The 21,942-nt window shown below is 41.4% G+C and overlaps 1 protein-coding gene and 1 long non-coding RNA gene across 4 annotated transcripts in view; one reads left to right on the top strand and one right to left on the bottom strand.

The window, feature by feature from the left end:
- Nucleotides 1-21,942, bottom strand: part of PRKG1 (protein kinase cGMP-dependent 1) — a 652,365-nt gene that overhangs the window by 526,144 nt on the left and 104,279 nt on the right. The window lies entirely within an intron of this gene.
- On the top strand, nt 12,369-21,051 carry LOC309343316. 2 transcript variants are annotated; one of them, XR_014157239.1, is made up of 4 exons: nt 12,369-12,612; nt 17,183-17,348; nt 19,052-19,098; nt 20,786-21,051. It is a non-coding gene; the product is annotated as an uncharacterized lncRNA (long non-coding RNA). The 2 variants fall into 2 exon arrangements; XR_014157240.1 differs by lacking the exon at nt 12,369-12,612 and adding an exon at nt 16,368-16,386.

Raw genomic sequence — 21,942 nt, forward strand, 5'->3', positions numbered from 1 at the left:
AACATCCTAAAGTGGTTTTACAATAAAAACATCAACAACAAAATCTACATTAAAAAACCCAATTTATTGGCCAATGCAGATGAACACTATAAAATAATGTCTACTTAAAAGGTTTGTTGGAAGAGGAAGGTCTTTGGTAGGTGCTGAAAATACAGTAAAAGTCTGATATATAATGGGAGAGAGTTCCAAAGGGCAGGTGCTGCCACTCGGAAAGTTTGATTCATATATCATATGGAATGGACTTCCTGATGAGATGGTATCTGCAGGAGGTCCTTTCCTGCAGAGCACAGTAAATGAGGGGTGAGATTATATTTTAGGTATCTTGGTTGGAAGCTATACAAAGTTTTATACACCAGCACTAGCATCTTGAACTTTGCCCACTACCTAAGTGGCAAGTCTTTCAACAGCAGCATAAAATGATGAGAGATATTTTGCTGCAGTGAGTACTTAAGCTGATGCATGTCATAGCTGCTGCAGCTTCCAGTTCAACCTCAGCAGCAACCTTACAAAAAGCATCTTCCAGTGGTTCAAACTGGAAATTACTACTACGTGGACAACAGTAGTCAGGCTGTCAAACACATGTCACACAGATGAAAATCGGGTTTACACTGATCCTTCTACAAACATGATGCACAGGATTGATGCAAACATATATGTTTGTCGTGCAATAGCATCAACTTCACATGTCACAAAATTATTTATTATTATTATCTTTTTTAAAAAAATAATTTTTATTAACCAGCCAATCAAATCAAATTAAATCACATCACATAAATTCCGAATTACAAAGCCGAATTTTAAATTTTGTTGGGGGGGACCCATATTTCAAGATCCGAAGGGGGATTCTGATCATCTTCTTGCTACTGCGTTAATGTCCAAATCAATCCAAATCAGTCCAAACAGAGTTCATAATTCTATCCAGTCGTATCTTGCTGTTTCCACATCACATCTTGTTCATATATTTTCTCTTTTTTCTTTATGATCTCTTCTGATAGTCTCCTTAAGCTGATAAACACCAATAATAATCCTGTGTGAATTTTCTGTTCTTCCAATCCTCAAATCGAGATGGTTTCCATATATCATCACCTTCATAGATAACAGCGCTCTTTCCATCATTAATTACAGAACTGTCATTCTTAAGTCCCACTGAGGAGTTTCACCCACAATATAAAAACAGCTCTATTTCTCTATTTCTCCTCTCAGACTTAAGTCCTCTGACAGAACTTCCCAATATGGCGACGGCATTTTTAACTGCGTCATTCCAAAGCTCTTATACATTCCACGCTCTTCTTAAAACATGCTTTGGTTCGAAAGTTTATCTCCACACAGCCTTAAATCCACAGCTTAAGTCCTTAAAACGACAATTCTGACTTGTGAGGGGAGGGGATTCTTGTTTAATCACATAAGGAAAGAAAGGAAAGTTTTTCCCCCTCCCCCATCAGTCATTTGCCATACAGTATCTTGGCGTATCTTCTCATGTTTTATTCTTGTCTTGTTTTATCAGAGATCTCTTCTGTTAGCAGTCTTTACTCCCCCTCCTTCCTTAAGATATGTGCATTCCTTCATCCAAATTGTTTCTTTTGAAGTTCTTGCAGCTAGTGGCGCGGATCAGGGAGGGCGTCCAGGAGTGCCGGAATCCCACAGGAGGGCTTTGTGCCTAGTGCCCCCATCCCCACAAATTCAGGGGTGGTATAGGGCACAGCAGGCAAGGGCAGTCCCCCCCACCATCCTGGGGGGGGGTAGGGAGGCTAATTACTCCCATCATAGCCTCCAAATTACCTCGTGTGGGTCGGAGAGATGTTATTGTCAGCCATCTTCTGATGCGCCCCCTAGTGGCCCCTATTATTATTATCATCATCATTATTATTAGTTACCATCACAGAATTTTAGTATCTCCTCACATTGTCTCAAGTGAAATGCTTTTTCAGTACAGTTCACACATTTAGCTACTGCCAACCAAGTGTTCAGTACTAAGGTTTAAATAAACCAAGGTGCAAATATCAAGAGTTTGAAATGGCATACTCCCATAAGGTAAAGGTAATTGGCAGGAGAGATGTATTATCTAATGGCATTAGCCATCACAGCTAAACTTTGAACTTCCATGTACTGAGGCAGTAGAGCCAGATTATAAACTGTTAACAATGAGGGTGGCAGTATTCATCATTCTCTGGTTGTTGGCTCCCAGTGGTAATTGGTTGGCTGTTTCTGGACACAGTGCTGGTTTAGACAGGACAGGGGTGTGTAATGGACATCTGTGGCCCTCCAGGTGTTGCTGGAGTACAGCTCCCACCATCTCAGACCCTTGGCCATTCCGGCTGGAGCTAATGGAAGGCAGAGGCTGACAACGTAGGTCTTCAGTGAGATACAGCAAGGCATTTTTTTCTGTTCTTAGAGATGAGTACTTTCCTCACCTAACTCTCTTAAAGTTATTTATTGTTTGCATTTTTAGAATGGCTTGATGCACTGGAACAAAGATTACATTTGTCTCCCAAACACCATAATGAGGGCAGCTGTGTCAGTAAAGACAGATGTGATGTTTCTGTTTGTGACAAATTTGGAGGGAGGGTACCTGCATGAAAGTAATATGCCCCTAGTGAAGAAATGTACACTTCAAAGTAGTTGAGCTGGCAGGTTTGCTCATAGCTTTATGAAGAACAGGCGTACAATGAGGTTTGACATTTTTCCTCCATGGAGGAACACTCATGAAAAATGTTACGTTACAACGGAAAATTGACATGGATTGTGCAAGAAAGATCTATGAACACGAGCAGATAACACTATAATCCCTTCTTACAGAACTTTCTTGTACTAGAAGAAAGATCTGTGAAGATTTTGAATTCTGGGCTGGATTCTTAGAAATGCTTCGACTCTGATGGAAGAGACTACAAACAACACATACAGTTCATTTTTAAAGAAAGAACATCCTTGGATGGAGGACTAGCAAGAAGAGAAGCTGTCCTCTGCTCCCACCAGCTATGTTCTTCTGCTCAGAATAATACCTCAGTGGCTTCTACTCCCCCACCCCCTTCCCCGCTGGAAAGTATAGGCACCATTTCTGTTTGTAGAGTTGTATCTAGGCCATATTGGCATCCCCCATTCCTTGTGTCCTTGGCAAAGAGCTGTATAAGCATATCCAAAGCTGGGAGAGATCATGTACCAGAAATTCAACAAGTTAGCTTTTCATCACCTTTCATGCCCCATCAGGGATTTTCTCTGCATCTATTAGGATTAGACCTGCTCTGCTCTGTCTCCCCTCCTCCTCCACCAGTCCGTCTATCTGTTTCCTTTGCTTCCTCATTCCCTCTGCTTGCTGCTTTCCCTTCTGCCTCCTTCCTTCCTTCCTTCCTTCCTTCCTTCCTTCCTTCCTTCCTTCCTTCCCTTTTCCTGAAACTCTCTCTCGCAGGACTTCCTCTACCGAGGCATCCAGAGGAACGGAGGAGCGGCCCAAGAAGCAGGCGGATGGGCTCATAGCCACTCTGAGCCAGAGTGGAGAGGCAAGATTTTTGAATCTCCCTGGGACAATCCCTGTGTGTGTGTGTGTGTGTGTGTGTGTGTGTGTTAGTGAGAGAGACTGGTGAGACTAAGGTTTTGAGCAGAAAAAGGGTTGAAAGTACAAGGTTAAAGCAGCCACTCCCCTAGTAGCTCTGTTTTGTGGTGGCTTTGTTCCTGCCTGACAGAAAGTGCCAAGTAGCGCTGGGACATTAATTAGTATACTGATTCTACTCAGCTATAGTTCATCTTTGCTTTGAATCCAAGTGATGCAATGGGAATTGCATTTCCCCTTCTTAAATATTCTTTTTTGATTATTTTTAAAATCTTTATAATTATTTATAGAATACTGTTTGTTTCAATCATTTTTAGCTGCCTTGAATACTATAGCAGAAAGACAGGGCAACAAATGTTTTAAATCAAGCAATCATTTCCCATGAGTCTCTTGGCAGGAAAGTTTGTGGACTGACTGTGGTTGACTGGTGTGTGGAATGACAGGTATATTATGAAGTCATCTTTGAAATCACAGTACAGCTTCCTAGGAGTTAATGGTCTTGATGCTATCAAATGCAGGCTTGGGGGAGTATTTGTGCATGGTGCTGGGGTCCATAGAAGGGCAAGACTATTTTGTGTAAACATCTGTAATGTGATGTTTGTTTCAATCTTCATATTACAGATGAATAACTTGCTTTCAACCTCTGGAAGTACTCCAAGTGCTCATCTTGTACGGTTTCACAAGCAAATGCATAATTTCATGAGTATTCATGTGAGAAAAACATTTTATCAAAATCAGCTGTAAGTGTTTGAAACAACTTGTAACAATCTTGAGCCACATCTCTCAGGATTCTTTTAATAGTATCAATGAGCATGTAGATGGGGCGGGGGGGGGGGGGAATCTGGTAAACATTGTATGTTCAGACTTCCACAAAGCCTTTGACCAAGTTCTTCACTGAACAGTCCAGGGAAAACTTTGCAATCACAGAATAAGGAGCCAGAGCAAATCACGGTCAGAGCTAGAGCCAATGATAGCTGGCACCACCTAAATCTGCTTTTATCTCCATCCTCCCCTCTGTTGAGTTCTACAGAGGCAACCCAGAGACTATGGCGGAAGAGACCGCCAGCCAGCAAGTGCCACCAACTAGGCTGGTTGTAAGTAAGAAGGCAGGCAGATGGGGTTTGGCTGAGGGCAGCCTGCGGTTGATGAAGCAGTGTTCCTCTTGCCCTTGTCTCCATTGAATTTATCTCCTTTAAAGCAGAGTAAGTGTGGTAGAGACACCAAAAGCAGGTCAAGCACTCCATTCAAAGTATTTCAAGATGATTTGATTAATGAAACTGCAGAAGGACAGATAGTCATTCTGTTTTTATAGTCTACAAGGCAGGTTTCATTTTCTGACATACATTTCTCAAGAGACATATTTTAGTTCCTCCCAGCCCCTTCCATCCCCATTACAAGTTTCACAATAGTATGATAAAACTGGAATTTCCAAAAATTTAGGTTACTAAAGGTCTGTACATTTGAATCTTAGTGGTTTGTGGATGTCCTTCTAAAGACAATCCGCACAGCCACATTCTTTAATGCCTTGCTAAGATCAAAGGGTTTGCAATTAATGCTATAAAGAAATGCTTAACATCAGAGAGATTTCTTTCTGTATGAAAGGAAAAAAACCTAACCACCATGAAATAAAACCAACTCAGTCTGCCAAAGTACAAGACACAAAATACTTGTGGGGCTGGAATCCTACACAAAGGTCTGTGCAGCGCAACACATCATTACTGAACTACATAACTGTGGTGTGAGTACAGTCATCTACATGCAAGAAGAAAATAAGTTAAATAGCTAGATATTATGAAAGTAGCCATTCCTTCTTTCAGCTCATCTCAGAACACATCATCCTTCTCTTTCTCTCTCCCACAATGAAAAGTGATTACTGTCATAATATTTATCAGGCAGAACCAGCAAAACTAAGACTATTGCTGCAAAGCACATACATCCCAATACCATAACTTTTTAAGAATAATCGTATATTGATTTATTCAAACGTCATAGAAAAAGTGTTTTATAGAGTGGGCTTCTTGAATATTAATCAAGGGGGGAGCCCAAACCATTATATACAATCAATAATCCCATAACAAGCATAGAAGGTCAGGAATGATATGATTTATGAAACAGCACATACCCAATGGTATTCTGTAACAACTAATTGACAGCTCTGGGCATAGAAACCTGTGCACATACAGCTCACCCAATCTATAATTCTCACACAGATAATGATCCATAAGGATGCTGGTTCTTTGGTTTTGAAAGATTATGAAAACAAAAATATAATGAAGTACATTGGCTTGGATTTTAAGATAAGTCAACTCAACAAGTTCATTTGAATAAGGCTTCCTGTCCCCCCCCCTCCATTTACAGTACCCTGAAAAGTCTCTCCAGAAGATCAGGGGCCCTCCTAAACAATGCAGGATGGGTCATGAGGGCTAGGAGACAGAAAAGGGAAATTGTGTAGATTGAATAATTTTGTGCAACTCCCCCCTTTCCAAGCAAGCCCTGCCCCCCTTCCAGTCACACACACATTATTTTGTCTTAGAATGCAAATCACAAACTGCAAATGATATAGGCATTCCTAGGATTCAGTGGCCCTAGAACTGCTGCAGGGCTAGCCTTGCCATGTAGCAGCCTGGAACAACTTGCTTCAGACAGCATTAAAACGAGGGATTGGATAAAGGCAGGAGTTGGCATCTAAACTGTGCAGCAAGGCAGTTTAAAAGTATATTATAGTGGGAAGGGGGATGCCATTTAGGCTCTGCTTTATGCAGCAAAATGTTTTGGGCCGACACTTGAGTTGATGTTCGAGAAGGGCTAATCAGAATGTGAGCCTGATTCAAATCTCGTCTCAACCATGAATTTACGAGATGGCTTTCAGCAAGCCACCATTTCTCAGTCTCCCACTGACCTATCGTACTATGTTGCATACTTGGGAGAAAAGCAGTAGCCGGTAGGACTGGTAGATATATCATCCAAAACCAGTCTGAAGTCTGATATGATATTGGTTTCATAATTTTTGACCTGGCAATATATTATGAATCATGATGTCTGTGCGTGTTTCTGCATGCACTTTGCAAAGATCACTATGTGGGGAGAACCATGAGGCCATCCAATGCCTCTACATAGCTTCATCCTTATTTCAGACATCATAATATAAGGGTGTATCATGATGTTTAGCTGGTGATATATTGAGATGTTGAAAACCAGGTATCACCCAGGCCTAGTAGCCGGAACCAACTGCAAAGCAGGCAAACCGTTTGCCACTATCTTCCTGCAGCACTGGAATGCAAGGAGCTCAATGCAAGGAGTCAACAACGGGTCTTCTATGACCGTTGCATCATGGAGATTTTTCTATTCAAGATAATTCAATTATCAAGATTACTGCTGCATTTGCAAATGCATGGAATGAATTTTGCCTTTCTGGTATCTCTGAAAGAAATGTTCCATATATTGATACTGTTGCATTTTCACCTTTTACCTGTTCATCTGCTATAAATTAACATCCAATGCAATAATATGAGGGGGGAAATCTACTTGTTCCCACCTCTACTATGGAAGGTTATAAGAGTGTGAGAGAGTAATAACCAACAGAATCTGAAGGGTTGGTTGCAGGTCACGGGTAACACAAGGCATATAAAATTACATATATGACTCATCTTATGACCTATATGACTTTGTGAAATAATTGAAATCACCTCAAAATGTAGATTCTTGCTTAGAAAGAATGTTTAGAGATAGCATTTGTTTGATCAAATGTCTGTTCAAGGCTACCTGGCCAAGAATGGTATTCTGAAACCAAGGAAGAGTTTAGATAACTAAAAGCAGATGGCTCACAAAGAGGAGGGGGTTAGAGAGAGACCAAATCTATGCTACAATAGAAAGAAAAAAAGACACCTGCTGCAGTGACTAAAAATAAATGATGCACTGAGCTATAACTATAGCTTTTTATATCTCATTAGAGCCATAATACAAGAACAGCAAAAATGAATGGCAGTCACGCAATTTAAAACTGAAGCATTACTGCACTTGCAAATAAAATTAGTTGGTTCTGCCTCTGTTCTATCATCCCATGCTTTGTAAAATAAACAGATAATGTTATTTTTGTTTTTCCTTGCACCTCCCAAAATAATAAATAACATAAAAGGGAAAATATGTTCACAAAGACCAACTTCTCCCTGTTTATTATTGTTGTTGAATATGGTAGATCCCTTCATCCTTGATGAATTTGTGGGGTAGAAGAAAAACAGCAGCATAGTTAAACTGCTTCAGTAAAATGTCCGTCTGGATAGCTTGCTATACCCATCCTTAAGCAGCTCTGTAATGCAAATGTATGCGCAGATGGGTGTGCACCAGGGACACAGTGTGCGGGGGGACCTGGGGGGTCATAGCGCCGGGCACACAATTTTTAGGAGGCACGAGCCAGATGTCCGCATGCAAGGATCCCCATCCTGCCCTGCCTGCCACTGGGGGTCTGGGCCTTGGAGCCTGGCCTCGCCACCGCATCCCCGGCTGCCTTGCTGAATGGCCGCCTGGCCAGTGTTGGGGGGATTTGCCCACCAAGGGCTTGCCTCCTTCCTGCATGGGTGGGCTGGGGCACAATGTAGCCCTGCTTGGCTACAGTGGGCAGGGCTGAAGTGGCACATGGGCTCTGTGAATCCTCCGCACCCCATGTGTGCAAGCCCAGTAGTGTTGACGGTGAGGCCTGGGCTGGCTCAGTGGGTACTGTTGACCCTCCATGCCCCACCCCCACCTGGCATGCATGCCCTGGGCACCAAGAAAAGGATGCAGCACTGCTGATGCATGTGTGCACGCAGGAAAGGGAGGCACAGGGAATGTAGCAGAGAGACATGCTGCAGGACAAAAACAACACTTTTAGTGGGGAAACAGTAAGAACATGAATCAAGATCCAGCCAAATCCAAGCAGTTACCAGTCCTGCATATTAAATATTATTTCTGTCCTGTGTACATTTTCATGCTGCAGAACTATTCTATATACAGTGGCATCTCAGGTTACAGACACTTCAGGTTACAGACACTTCAGGTTACAGACTCCGCTAACCCAGAAAAAGTACCTCGGGTTAAGAACTTTGCTTCAGGATGCGGTGCGGTAGCAGCGGAAGACCCCATTAGCTAAAGTGGTACCTCAGGTTAAGAACAGTTTCAGGTTAAGAATGGACCTCCAGAATGAATTAAGTTCTTAACCCGAGGTACTACTGTAGTTTATATCTAATTGCCCTCCTTTTAAACACACACACACACACACACACACTTGCAACAACACACTGATCCACACACAAGGACTGAGACATCACATGTGTGTGCAAATCATTCCATGATTGAGCATTTGAATTATGTACATACATACATGCTCAAATCAGTCTCCAAAAGACAAATCCAGAGGGCCCAATTTGCTGTGCTATTTTCTATAAGATTGTAAAAAGATAAAAGTTAATATACAGCAATGAGCCATGAGCATAACTGAAAGCCTCATGCAGTGTTTCTTTAGCTGAGATGAAACAAGTCTCAGAGACAGGTAATCACTTTAGTGCAGGAGATAATTAAGCCAAACAATGCTGTTTATTCAGTCAGAAACCTTGCATGAGCCAACCATGGCATGTTTTGAAATGTTTTTATTAGGTTATTCTATAAAAAATAAAATAAATAAAATCAGCTTTAGATACTTTCATATAGCCAGATCTGGTTCCAAAATAGAATAGTATTTGTCTCATTCAGACTCACAAAAACTTTAGCTGACATTAGAACTAAGCATAGGTGGAAATAGGTTAATTCAGCAACAAAAGGAAGAACTGATAACTACAGACCCTCCAAGTGTCCCTATTTTCCAGGAACAGTCCCAGATTTACAGAAGCCATCCCGGTTTCTGATTTGATCCTGGAATATGCCGCTTTTCCTTAGGATGTCCCTATTTTCATTGGAGAAATGTTGGTGGGTGTGGCAGTTATCTGGTTCCTGAGCCAAGGAGATAAGTAACTATATACAACAGACATGACCAGACTAGGCTCTCCAGATGTTTTGGGACTAAAACTCCCATCATCCCTAGCTAACAAGACCAGTGGTCAGGGATGATGGGGAATGTAGTCCCAAAACATCTGGAGGGCCATGTTTGGCCATGCCTGCTATACAACCTTTAGAAGACACAGGGAAGTTATTTTTAATGTTTGATGTTTTGTTATGTTTTTACGTATGTTGGACACTGCTCAGAGTGTTGTTGTTATTGTTAAATACAATGTCCCTATTTACACTGGAAAAATGTTGGAGGGTTTGTAACTAGCGGGCAATGGAAACTTTTGAACCATCAGTTGTTCATTTACAGACTACTCCTAACTCTACCACTTCTGTGCTCTTGTAATTTCTTAAAGGTCCAGACTCTTGAGGCATTGTTTGCACATGCAACTGAACTAATTGGGAATGAGTTGGAGAATGGACCATACCACTTTAGGCTGCACTTGAGTGCTGCTTTCCTACCTGAAGAAGTCCCTGCAGATAGAACACTAGCAGAGCAGGGAATGAGCAGAGCTAAAGCATCTGTCTCTGATGTGTAACTTTTGCTTGCAGGGCCTTTACATGCCTCAGCTGGGAATACTCTCCTCCAGGGGTTGTCAACCTGGTCCCTACCATTTCAGGATTCTAAGTGGGCAGTAGGGGGTTCCACGGCACAAGCTGAATCATCCTTCCACCAAGCACTGATGGGCAGTAAGGAAATTTTACCATCAAGAAAGGTGCTTCAGTGGGCAGTAAGTATGAAAAGGTTGACTACTACCCCTGCTCTACTCAATCATGTCAGGATTCTGACTTTTCAGTCTGCTGTGTATACAGAGCTGGCCTCAGCAACCACACTTTTCAGTGCTTCATAACATTTTTTAAAAATAACACACACACACACACTCACACACAAAAACAAAAAAAAGCCTCTATGTAAGTAAAATATTAGTACAGCAAGGAGAGAACAAGGCCAGCACCTTTCCCCCCAGCTGCCTCAGTTCCCCCACATTACTGCCTCAGTTCACTACCCCAGTCTTCTACTACCTAATTCAGCTGCTTAGGTAGACACCTGAGTTGCCTATCTTGTACTTCACCCTATCTGTAAGTGTCATTAATACCACTCACCCTCCAAAGGATCTGGAACTTTAAACCTGCTGGGCAGGAATTCATGCTGTTTGCCATTCACGATTCCTATATCCAAGCAACCCAAGCTGTGGGTTGGGTCTGTGAAGCCACAAACTAGATGTAAAAAGGTTATTGGGCAGTAGTTGGCCAGAACAGGTGATTTAGTAAGGCAGCTGATCCCTAAGTTCTCTGGTGTGAGCAGCAAAGATTATTCCGCCACAGCTTTGAGGGCTTACTGTAGACCCAACTTTTTCCTTGGTGTTGGTTGGCTCTACTTCATTGCAACCTCCCTCCCTCCCAGGACATTGTAACCTGACTGTAGAAGTTCAGTCTCACACCCCTGCAGGAGCAGGGTATCAGAAAAACAGCTCCTAGCTTAATATTTCACCTGGCCTTTGGTTCTCAACCTATTCTTGACCTAACTGTTTCTGATATATTTTTAAAGCTGGTTGTATGAAACAAAGTCAGAATTTCCTAAATGAATGTATAATATATATGGCAACCTCCCTCCTCAACATTTTGCTCCTGAAGCTTTCAATAGCATCTTTGTAGCATCACCCTTCAATATCATGTTAGGCGATCTCATGCATAAATATGGGTTATAACACAGCTGAGTAAAATATATCAAATTTATTTGTACACTAGCTTTCGTGTTACCACTGTGGCATTGTTTACTTTCAAAGCATTATTTGCTGTGGCAGCTAAGATCAAGCATCTGCACTCAACGTAACTCATCTCACAACACCAGAAATGTCATCTCCCATTTCCAGAAGCCTACAGCAATTCTTACAAAATGCAGAATACATTTTTATTGTAGCTGTGAGACAATAATAAAACAGTTTAGAATAACAAATTTAAGAAAAACCACAACTGTAAGTCATATCAGGAAATGGAAAGACATTCATAGATACCTTAGTCATTATATATATGTATGTATAAATAGCTCATTTTATATTTTATTGCTTCTGCTCTTGCTAGCTTCCAGTACCAACAGTCTTAGCTGTACTATCAACGTCTGATGTCTGGAGTTCCGGACTACTCATCCAACAGCCTTCTAAGCCCAGCAGCACACCTTATCTCCTCCTGCCAGTAATAGACCACTTTGCTATAATTTATAATCAACTAGGCCCATGTGTTACATAGCAAGTCCTCAGAAGAGCTGATTTCTTATACTCGGAAGTGGATCCTTTATAAATGAACATTATGTCAGTGAGATAAAAGTTGCAATTCTGCATTTAATATTGTACAGGATGACAGTTACAAAAAGTGTGTGTGTTTGTGTACACACACACACACAGCCCTCTGCTTGCTGTAATTCAAATACATATTACTCCTAAGCCTAGCTGGTGGGATGGGGTGAGTGAGTATGGACATACATGTAGAATTAAGGAACAGGATGCATCTCAGTATGTGTGCAGCCCAGAAATCTGTCTCAGTACTAGAATTGAGTTTACATTCCATTAAACCAAAATGTATTCCATGTTTCTTCTTTCCCCAAACTGTCTTAGTTTAGGGCAGGAGGAGGCACCTTTGTTGCTATTGTTAAAACAATTTTGAGTCAGAAATTCTGTCAATCTGCTGCAAATCACCCAGAGTTCTCCAGCAGCCCCCAATGTACATGCTGCCCACTCCAAACTATGAACACACCATCTATTTAAAGAACATCTGCCTCCAAGAATCCTGGGAACTGTAGCTTTCCCCTAACAGAGCTACAATTCCCAGCACTCTCAAATTCCCAGGATTCTAGGTGGGTGCTTTACATGTATGGTGTGTACGCTGCCTCTATCTAAGTCTAAGCAGTCAATCATGAGGCCCCAGAATGTCATCCCCCTGTGACATCACAACAGCTAAGCCATTTTTTAAATTCCTGACTTTGCCATGTTTTTGGACTTAGGGTAGCAGAAGAAGTGTGGTTAGTAGGCAACTATCTCTGCTGTATGAAAACCAAAGTAGGTAAAGATGAAGAAGGGGAATAGCACCAACATGTATAGGGCTGACTCTGTACTTGTCATAGAGCTAGGCACTTGCTTTAATTACAGAAGACAATGCTAAAATCAAAACAAAAAACAACCCAAGTTCTGCTGTTTCCATCAAAACTTATAGCAGGAAAAACTGATTTTAAGTTCTAAAAAACATGTCTCCTTTTAATTCCTCTGATCATAAGATTGTATGTTGAAAATTGACAAGAGGTTGGTTTAGTAACCCGGTTCATTTTTAATGAAAATGTATTCTTAATGTACAGATAACCCTAAAGTCTTTATGTGGGGGGGAAACACAGTTGGATTTTTTAATTTTATTTTTAAGTTGACTTTATTGTGTTTCACCACAGAGGACTATTGCAATCAGCCATTACATTCTTTCCCCCTCCCATCCTTAGTGTTAGTGTCCTAGAATTAAAGAGAACAACATCTCTTTCGGTCTTCAGCCTACACAAAGTTCCAAATTTGGCAACATTTGACATAACATTCTTGTGCATACGCACATGCAATGAGCAATGCTCCTCAGTCCTGACAATCCAGGTCCAAGTAAATATTTTGTAATTATAGTATGCCATGCATACTGCTACCGCTTCCCTGTATGTTCCTCAATAATGACCTACAAAGCACTGAGTTTTACCAATAATTGTAATATATCTTAATATTCTACCCTTTTGCCTTTAAGACGCTACACTATTCTACAGTCATGTTCTCAAGCATTTCTGCATACTCATTAATTCCAGAAAGCGTTTATGAAAATTCACATTCTTAGCATTCCAAGCACAGAAGTCCTAAGAATACTACTAACTACCCAAGGGGTAGACAATCTTTCTTCTGTTGAAAGGAAAATCTGTTGGGGGCTGCATGCTGGTGGTAGGTTTAACAGGATTACTCTCAAGTAAGCAGGAAGAGGGGTTGTTGGTTTTTTTTAGTACAAGAGATAAATACAACTACAGTTCTGGCAAAAAAAGTGAAAGCAATGCTTTTCTGACTTCAGTGTCCTCCACACATACCCTTGACAAAATCCTACACATTTGTTCTCATATGGATGATGCAGTGTAAAAAAAAAAAGTTTCCCAAGCAATATAATCTGAAAAGGTTTTAAAACATCAGTTAATTTTTATATCAAATAAAACACTGCCCCTTACAATTGCGTAAAATTACATAGAAAGAGTGGGGTGTGCTCTAAAAGGCCCAGAAAAAGCAGGAGGTTGAAACAAATAATAAGGAAGGAACTTGAGGTATCGTGTAGGGCACATAAAATGAAGCTGGAAGCCTCAGGTTGTCTACCTGTGATTGATTGATTGATTGATTGATTGATTGATTGATGCGATTGCATCTATTCCATGCCATTTAGCCAAAAAAGGTATCAGAGCAACTTGCAAGAATCAGTCCTAAGATGGTTCATGCCCTCAAGCTCATAATCTAAAAAAGAAGCAACACCCCAAAAATGGAATGGGGAACGGAAAGCAAGCTCAAGCACAAGTCACAATGCTTCAAGTTATGGTTCTTGCAATGCAAATTATACAGTTCTGTCTATGAAGATTTTGGATGTTTAGAAGAGTAACAACTCCTCGCCAATGTCAGTGGTGGTTCCAGTGGCGTAGCGTGGGTTGTCAGCACCCGGGGCAAGGCAAGTAATTTGCGCCCCCTAACCCTGGATTTGCGCCCCCTAACCCTAACCCTATCCCTAACCCCCAGATGTTGCGCCCGGTGCGGCCGGCACCCCCTGCACCCCCCACGCTACGCCACTGGGTGGTTCTGGCTGTCATGCCCTTGATGAAGAGCAGTTTCTCTCCTAAGCACCCTCCCCCACACCAGATCATATCCTGGTGACATTTCTGGTCCAAGCCTGGAGGACAGGGCAGCTCCTGCTACACAGTCCTTCCCTCATAGACCATTGGCCTATGACTGACAGCTTGATTGTCCCCTGAGCAAAGGCGGGTTTATCAGTAGCACCACATCCAGCCATCCATTCACCCATTCATTTTCCTCTTTTTTAGAGAGAGAGAGAGAGAAAGAGAGAGAAAGACTGTAGAAGTAAAAGGACTGCTTCAGACATTAGGATCTTTATATGGAGTGGCATTATGATTGCAGTGTATGGAGGAAGCAGCATGTGACTCAAAGCATCCATGAATAGGAGTGATAATTCATAGATCATTTTTAAGCTCTCACACATAAACTGACACAGGAAACAGCATCTGTGTTAGTTGATGTGCCAGTATAGCATTTTCTTTTCTTTTCCCCTATAGTACCAGTATAAGTAATGGAACAGTAACCAAGTAGGCTCAGAAAGATAATTTTTAAGTAAATGATCCATATGCAGATTTATATGCTCCTGACTTTCCCAAATAGCAAGAAGTTCCAAGGGCAAAAATACCCAAAGCACAAGAGGCAGCAAGCACAATACATGCTCCTGCCAGGCAAAAGCTTGGGTGCCTCACATAGATTCTCCATAAATATACCCTGTGCTTCAGGATGCTTCCAGCCTTCAACTAAAACTGTGCTCACACTCCTGTTTGCTGCACCTTCACTGCATTTCCAGTGCCATTTTTTAAACCCACATTAACATGATGTTATCCAAAATGCATATGTATCCTCTACTTTGTTATAAAATCCTACTGTTTGGTGTATTGTTTCTCAAACCAGCTTCACACCAACTGGAGTCCTTATGCCATTCCTTCTTCATCTCTAGTCAAGGTATAAACACTTTTGGATAGGGTAAAAGACATCCCACCACCATCGATGTCCCCTGGTGCGTACACAAATAGAAATGAAATTGACACTAACGAAATCATGCTGATGTGAACAGCTTGGGCATAAAGAGCTGTGAAACACATGGGGCAAGAGATCACAACTTCACTGCACTCTAAGACACTAATGAGCACACACCCTAACTCTTAGCTCTTTCTTGCTCACTCTGCTTCTTTCGTCCCTTCATGAATATATTTTATATCATCACACACTCCCCAGTTGGGGTGGAAGTGGGAAGAATAAACTTGTTAAAAGCTGAAGAGTGATATGCAGGTACTATCCAACTATGAGAGTCCACTGAGAAACTATCAGCCACCCTGGACCATTAGCAAGAGCAAGGATAGCTCAGTCAGTGAGCATGAGTCTTTAAATCTAAGGATTGTGGGTTCAGCCAGAGTTTTCCTCCACTCACGGTTGAGCTGCCTCCCAGCTTGTTTCCTTGTCCTAAACTCTGGAGTATACCAGGGAGCCAAGCAGTCTCCATGAAGCGGGAGGGGGCACTCAGGGACAATTGTATCATCAGCCCAAACCATTCAGATGTCCCAGAGGAGTGCCAGTCATACCAGTCAGAAAATCCCCCAGAGCCATCTGGAAACCCACTGAATTCATCAGCTTCTGAGAGTGGACCATCCTAATCAGTCCCCTGCTTCTGCAGAAGGGAAAAGATGCTGAAAGAAGCATCTGACCATGACAAGGACTGATGCAATATCCACCACTTTCAGATCATCCTCTCCCTATCCCTTTGAGAAAACAAGGTCCGGTGTGGCCTGCCACATATGTTGGGCCAGTGACATGTTGGGACAGCCCCATTGTTGTCATGGCAGCTATGGAGTCCTGAGCCAGTCGCCAAGCCTCAGTGATACAGACCAGATCAGCCTCCTCATCCATAATCACACCATGGATGAGGGGTGACTTAGTCAGAGCTGACCTGGCATTCAACAACAGCAGCTGCAGACCCAAGGGCTGGCTGGTAGGACAACTGCAATTCCCCAGGTTGGAGGAGGGGCTGGAGCATGGCATAGTCACCAACTGCCTGTGTCGTGTGCCCCTTATCTAATGTGACCCCACCCCACCCCTTGCCCAGAACTACTTTGATAGGGGGCACCCCTGCTCTCCCCTGCTCCTCTCTTCCCTGGAACATCTTACATTCCTTAATCATAACAAAGCAAATTTTAAAACACACAAGTTAAAAACCATTTTAAACAATTAGAGCAATAATAACAGCATTAGAACATCCCAACAAAATGCCCTAAACAATATCCCAACCCAAGAGTCTGTTCAGCTTCTGTGGCTGGAGTCAGTCAGGGCCTGAAAGGCAGGGAGCAGGTCTTCCAGGATTCACAGCCAATATATTGCAGATACTTTTTGATCCTGAGAGAGGAGTAAAAACCAAACCCACAGAATCTGCATTTAAGTGAGTGGGGTGAGAGGAAAATAGAGGTGGCAATGCAACAAGACTTGTACTTTCATCTAAGTTACAAGCCAGTTTCTCTCAGCATATAGAGCTCAACTACCCAACACAACAAGACTATGAAGAACAAACTACATTTTAGGGCCTCTGTCTCAGCCCCACCCCCACAATATGGGCATGATATATTTCAGCCTCATTCCAACTCATCCGTAATATGGCTGCAATATTATTGCACAGTGATATCCGGATGAAAGGCAGTATTTAAATGTAATAAATAAATATTTGTCTATGTTTGGATATAATTAGATGTCATTTTGGATCAAGATAGTGAAGTTAAGCTTTTAAAACTGCCCTGATTTTTGTGTTGTGGTTTCTCAGAATTCCCAAGCAACACCAGGTACAAGGTTTCCAGTAAAATATTTAATGACACAATCCACACTGCATGACAATATCAAGAAGAAGAGGGAACAGGATCATAGTTACCCAACTCTGTCTTTCTCAAATAATATACAATGTAGGGGACTACAGGGAGTGTGTACTAACCGTAAGTAATAAAAGGGTGCTACTCCTATAACCTGCATGAAGTCTGGGATTCCACAGGAGCATGGGGGGGGGGGACAAAAATGTGATATTAGCCATTTAAAAAGTAGCATCTTTCTAACCATTACGGTATCAAAGATATGCTGTAAAGCTGGGTAGCAAATGTGGCATCCTCTAGCTGTTGTTGAACTACATTTCTCCCAGTCTCTGCCAGTATAGTAAATGATCAGGAATGATGGGATTCATAGTTCAACCTTTAGAGGGCACCGCAAGCTGTGAAACCTTGCAGACAATCTATCTGCTTGCCACACCTTGACGTATTCCGCCACCACTACCCCCCCCCCCCGAAATGGTATTCTTGTTTTTGTCCTGCACAGTATCACTACATCATTCATTTCATACCTTTCTTTAATGGAACTGAATGCAACATACCTTGGACTCCCAGGCAATCTTTCATTTAAACACTGACTAGGCCTGGTCCACTTAGTTCCAACAAGGGTGCTGCTCCATGAGCCTTCAGACAGTGCCCCAGAACAGTGGCATGTGTCCAAGTGAAACTCAGTTTTTAAACCTACAAATTCCTTTATTATAATGTGACTTGGCATGAATGGCATTCATAAAGAGTTTTAAGGGATACAAAGTGACCTTTTTAGTCTATGACCTTCCTAAAAGTCTTTACATGCTTTCTAAATATACGTTTAGGGCTCATGATAATTATCCCTTCTGTTAAGGCTATAAAGCTAACATACTATTTCAATTCTGCATCAAATAGCTTTGGTGACATTTCATGAAAGCTGCAGATCTGCAAGGCCAAAAAGCTTTCTCACTTTAGTTACTAAACATTCTATTAGTGGTTGTATTGCCGATATAACATCATGAAAGAGATAATGCTTGCAACATCTTGCCTTTTTTCATAATGATAGGCTGGCTAACAGCAAATAGATTTATAATGCATTTCTGCCATTCAAATACAATAGTGTAACTTCTGTGCCATTTTTCTTAAATGTCACTGTTCTTTTGCGAATACATTGACTTCTCTTTTTCAAATATAATTTGTATTTTTATCCTTCTGGTAAGCGGATGTCATGTTTTTCCTTCTTACTATAGCCGAAAACAATCAGAAAGTTATTTCCCCTCCTTTCTTTTTTCTGTTGCTTTTTTTGTTTAGCATTTTTTCTGTTGCCTTAAATGGGCTGTAGGTTTACCATGCACCACATTCATCAGATTTTCTTTCTGTGTTAATTTATGGGAAGGATAAAATACAAAATCTGAAGGTACAATTGTGCCCTCTAGTGTCTCGTGTTCCATGACCATATTTGAGTCATCACATCACTTCACCGGAATGCAACACAAACCTGCCTTTAGGCTTTCAATCTTTCATCCAAACTTTTCAAAATGAATGAAATAAGCATATATTTTAGAGAAGTATTTGAAGATCGTAAGTCAAATGACTTTGTCAGATTTCTATGACCGAATTTAACTTTTATATACTGAGCAATTTTAAAGGCATGTTACTCATCTAGGCACATTTCAGTCAAGCTCCAGGCTTGGTTATGGTACCAAAACAGCCATAGTCCCCCTCACTGATAACCTGAGAGAGAGAGATAGTGAAAGTGCCACGCTTATGATTTTCCATGATATCTCTGCAGCTTTTGCTATCACTTATTATGATATCCTTCTGGGATCACACTGAACTTCTGCTTACAGGTTCATTACCAAAGAACAGTACTGAATGACTACTGTTTAGGTCCATGGTATGTATATGTGCTATGCATTCCTCAAGGGGCCATCTAACCCCACTGCTCTTTAAGATCTATATAAAACTATTGGAAGCTGATATGCATGCAGCATGCAGATGATATTCAATACTATCTCTTGGTTCTACCTGAATCAAGAGAAGGTATTCAGGTGAATCAGTATCTGGACACTGACAGTCGTCCTGTGGGTCAACAATACACAGGTTCAGTAACTGGAATGTTGACCTGTTCTGGTCTATGTAACATTCCCCCTGAGGGAGCAAGTACATATATGAAAGAGTGCCTTCTCCAATACCTTTCAACTCAAAATTTGTGATCTAGGACATAGGCCAAATAGTGGTCCCACCAGCAGGAATAGTATGAAGAACAGGAACCTACAATAGGGCATTCTTGGCAGTGGCACCCTAGGCTATGGATCTCACCCCACCTCACCCAAGGGAAAGCAGGCCATCCCCCTCTTTAACTACATCCAGGAAACATGTAAAGACTGTATTTTATTCATTCGGGCTTTTGGCCAATAATTCTATTAAGGTTTTATTCAGCTAGTTTTGATAGTTAGTGGTGTATCTTCCTATATACATAAAAATGTAAGGCTGCCATCGTGCAGTCCCCATTGAAGGATTTATAGTACGGTATCATAATTGTGGATTGCATGAAATCAGAATGGAGCCACCACTGGAGAATTTGTAGTGCCTCATCCCAATTCTGGATTTGCACAAAGTCAGAGTAGGGGAAGGGAGCAAAAGAGAAGGCAGGTTTTATGGCAGTTTTAAACACGGGCAGTTTTAAACACTAGCAGAGGTTTGAATTCAGAGGAGTAACATTTGATTATTTTGAAGAATTATTGTATCTACAACTGACATGGATAGTTGAAAATCCTTTTTACTTATATCTTTTATTGTCCTCTTTATTCCTATATTATTTCCTTTAATAATATTATCTCTTTGTTCCCTTTCCTTTTCTGCTTTATTTTTGTTTGTCCTCTGCTCTGGTCTTTTATATTTTTTGTGGTTCTCTATTCAGCATTAAAGAGGGGCTAACATGCAACTGAAGTTGATGAATAGTTGATGAAGATCCCTGAGTGTGATGTGGGGAAGGGAAGAACTCCCAGGGTAGGAGGGTGGGAGAAGAAAAGGAAGCCCCCAGGTGAAAACCTGGGAGGGTTCACCTTTCTCTATGTGGGGCAAGTTAAGATTCATCTATGAAAAAGGACTTCTTCTTCTTTAAGTTTCTGGTTTTGCTTAGATTAGTTTTTTTATTGTAATGTATTATGAAGATCTTAATAACATTTTATTTTTTAATAAGAGGGGGGAAAGGAGGAAAATTGATTCCAAATGGCGGCTGGGGTTCAAATGCAATGCCAACACCCCCACCTCAGAAACCCCCAAGATGAGTTTTGCAACAATATCCTGAGAGGTATCCAAACACAGACAGAACAAACAAACCATTTTTCAAAATATACAGTAGATATTGTCAGACCTATACTTTATAATCCAGTTTCCACTAACACAACTATATGAACCATATCACTTTAATATGCAATTTCCTCCTAGCTGTGAGCTTTATGGATTAATTAAGGATAATTACTCATTATCATGGTCAGTTTGCTAAATTTATGTACTGTATTTCGAGCTTGAATTATTTAAGACATATTAATTATTTACATCTTTTTATTTCATTCAAGGAAGTTATTAGGAGCCAGATGCGGTTATTAGGCTTGGCAGACAAAGCAAAGTGCTGTCTCATGAGGGTAAACTACACAGGGAAGGGAAAGGGGATGGCTTACTCATGATGACATCTGTGGATTACCGAAGAGATGCAGGACATGCTTTTAACTCCATCAAATGATGAAGACTCTGTATTACCTCTCTACTTACTGTCTAGCGCATATTCCGATAAATCCTTGCCTGTGACCTTCACTCTTCCAACTCCAGAACCTTCAAACTGCCCCCCCCCCAAAAAAAAGACCTCTTGCACCTCAAATAAATCCATTTTTGTCCCTTACTGTTCCCTGTGCCTGGCATACTTCTACTATACTACTTCACTCCTCAAAACCCAACTTTGCCATGAAGGTGTTGGCACAAATTTACATTCATAAATTCACTAGGAGAGACAAGAGCCACCATGCCACTTACCTGGCAGATGGGTTGCTGTTGCTTACCGGGTGGTGAAGTGAAGCAGCAGGGAGGTTGGCATAGTGCAATGGTACCAGCGAAACTAATCTGGTGCTTTTGCTGATTCGTTTGCACCACACTGGCATCCCTACCACCTCCTGCTCCGGATAAGTGGCTGCTACCCACCAGGCAGGAAGCTAGTTTTGTGGCTCTCACCTGTTTGGCAGGTCACTTCTGATTGTAATTCAGCTGTAACTGAACAACATGCATATTCTTCCCATTCCGATCTCACTTTTTCTCCCCACCCCACAGTGTCCAATTTTAGCTTCTTTAAGCAAGGACTAGACCTCTTACACTGACTAGACGTCTTACACTGCATCATCAATCTATGTTTCAATACAACTGGATAGCCTTTTGAATAAAGATGGTGGGCTAAGCCTTTCAAAACTGTACTAATTTTAATCACTGATTTCAAAACAGCAGTGGTGGTGGTGGTGTTTTTTTGGGGGGGGGTTAAAAATTCCCGAGCAATGCTGGGTACTGGGCTGCTAGTTGTTCCTCACTTCTGAATAAATGGTCAGCTTCAAAAATACAATATGGCAACAGCACAACTTTTTTAAAAAAACACAGATCTCTTTCCACCCCCACTAAGCTTCTGTTCTAGACCAGAGGTTTGCAATCCTCCTCAAGTCAAAATAACAAATAGTTGAGCCTTCCCAAGTGTAAC

The sequence above is a fragment of the Podarcis erhardii genome (assembly GCF_964252035.2).
Source record: "Podarcis erhardii genome assembly, chromosome: 5".
Lineage (NCBI taxonomy): Eukaryota > Metazoa > Chordata > Lepidosauria > Squamata > Lacertidae > Podarcis > Podarcis erhardii.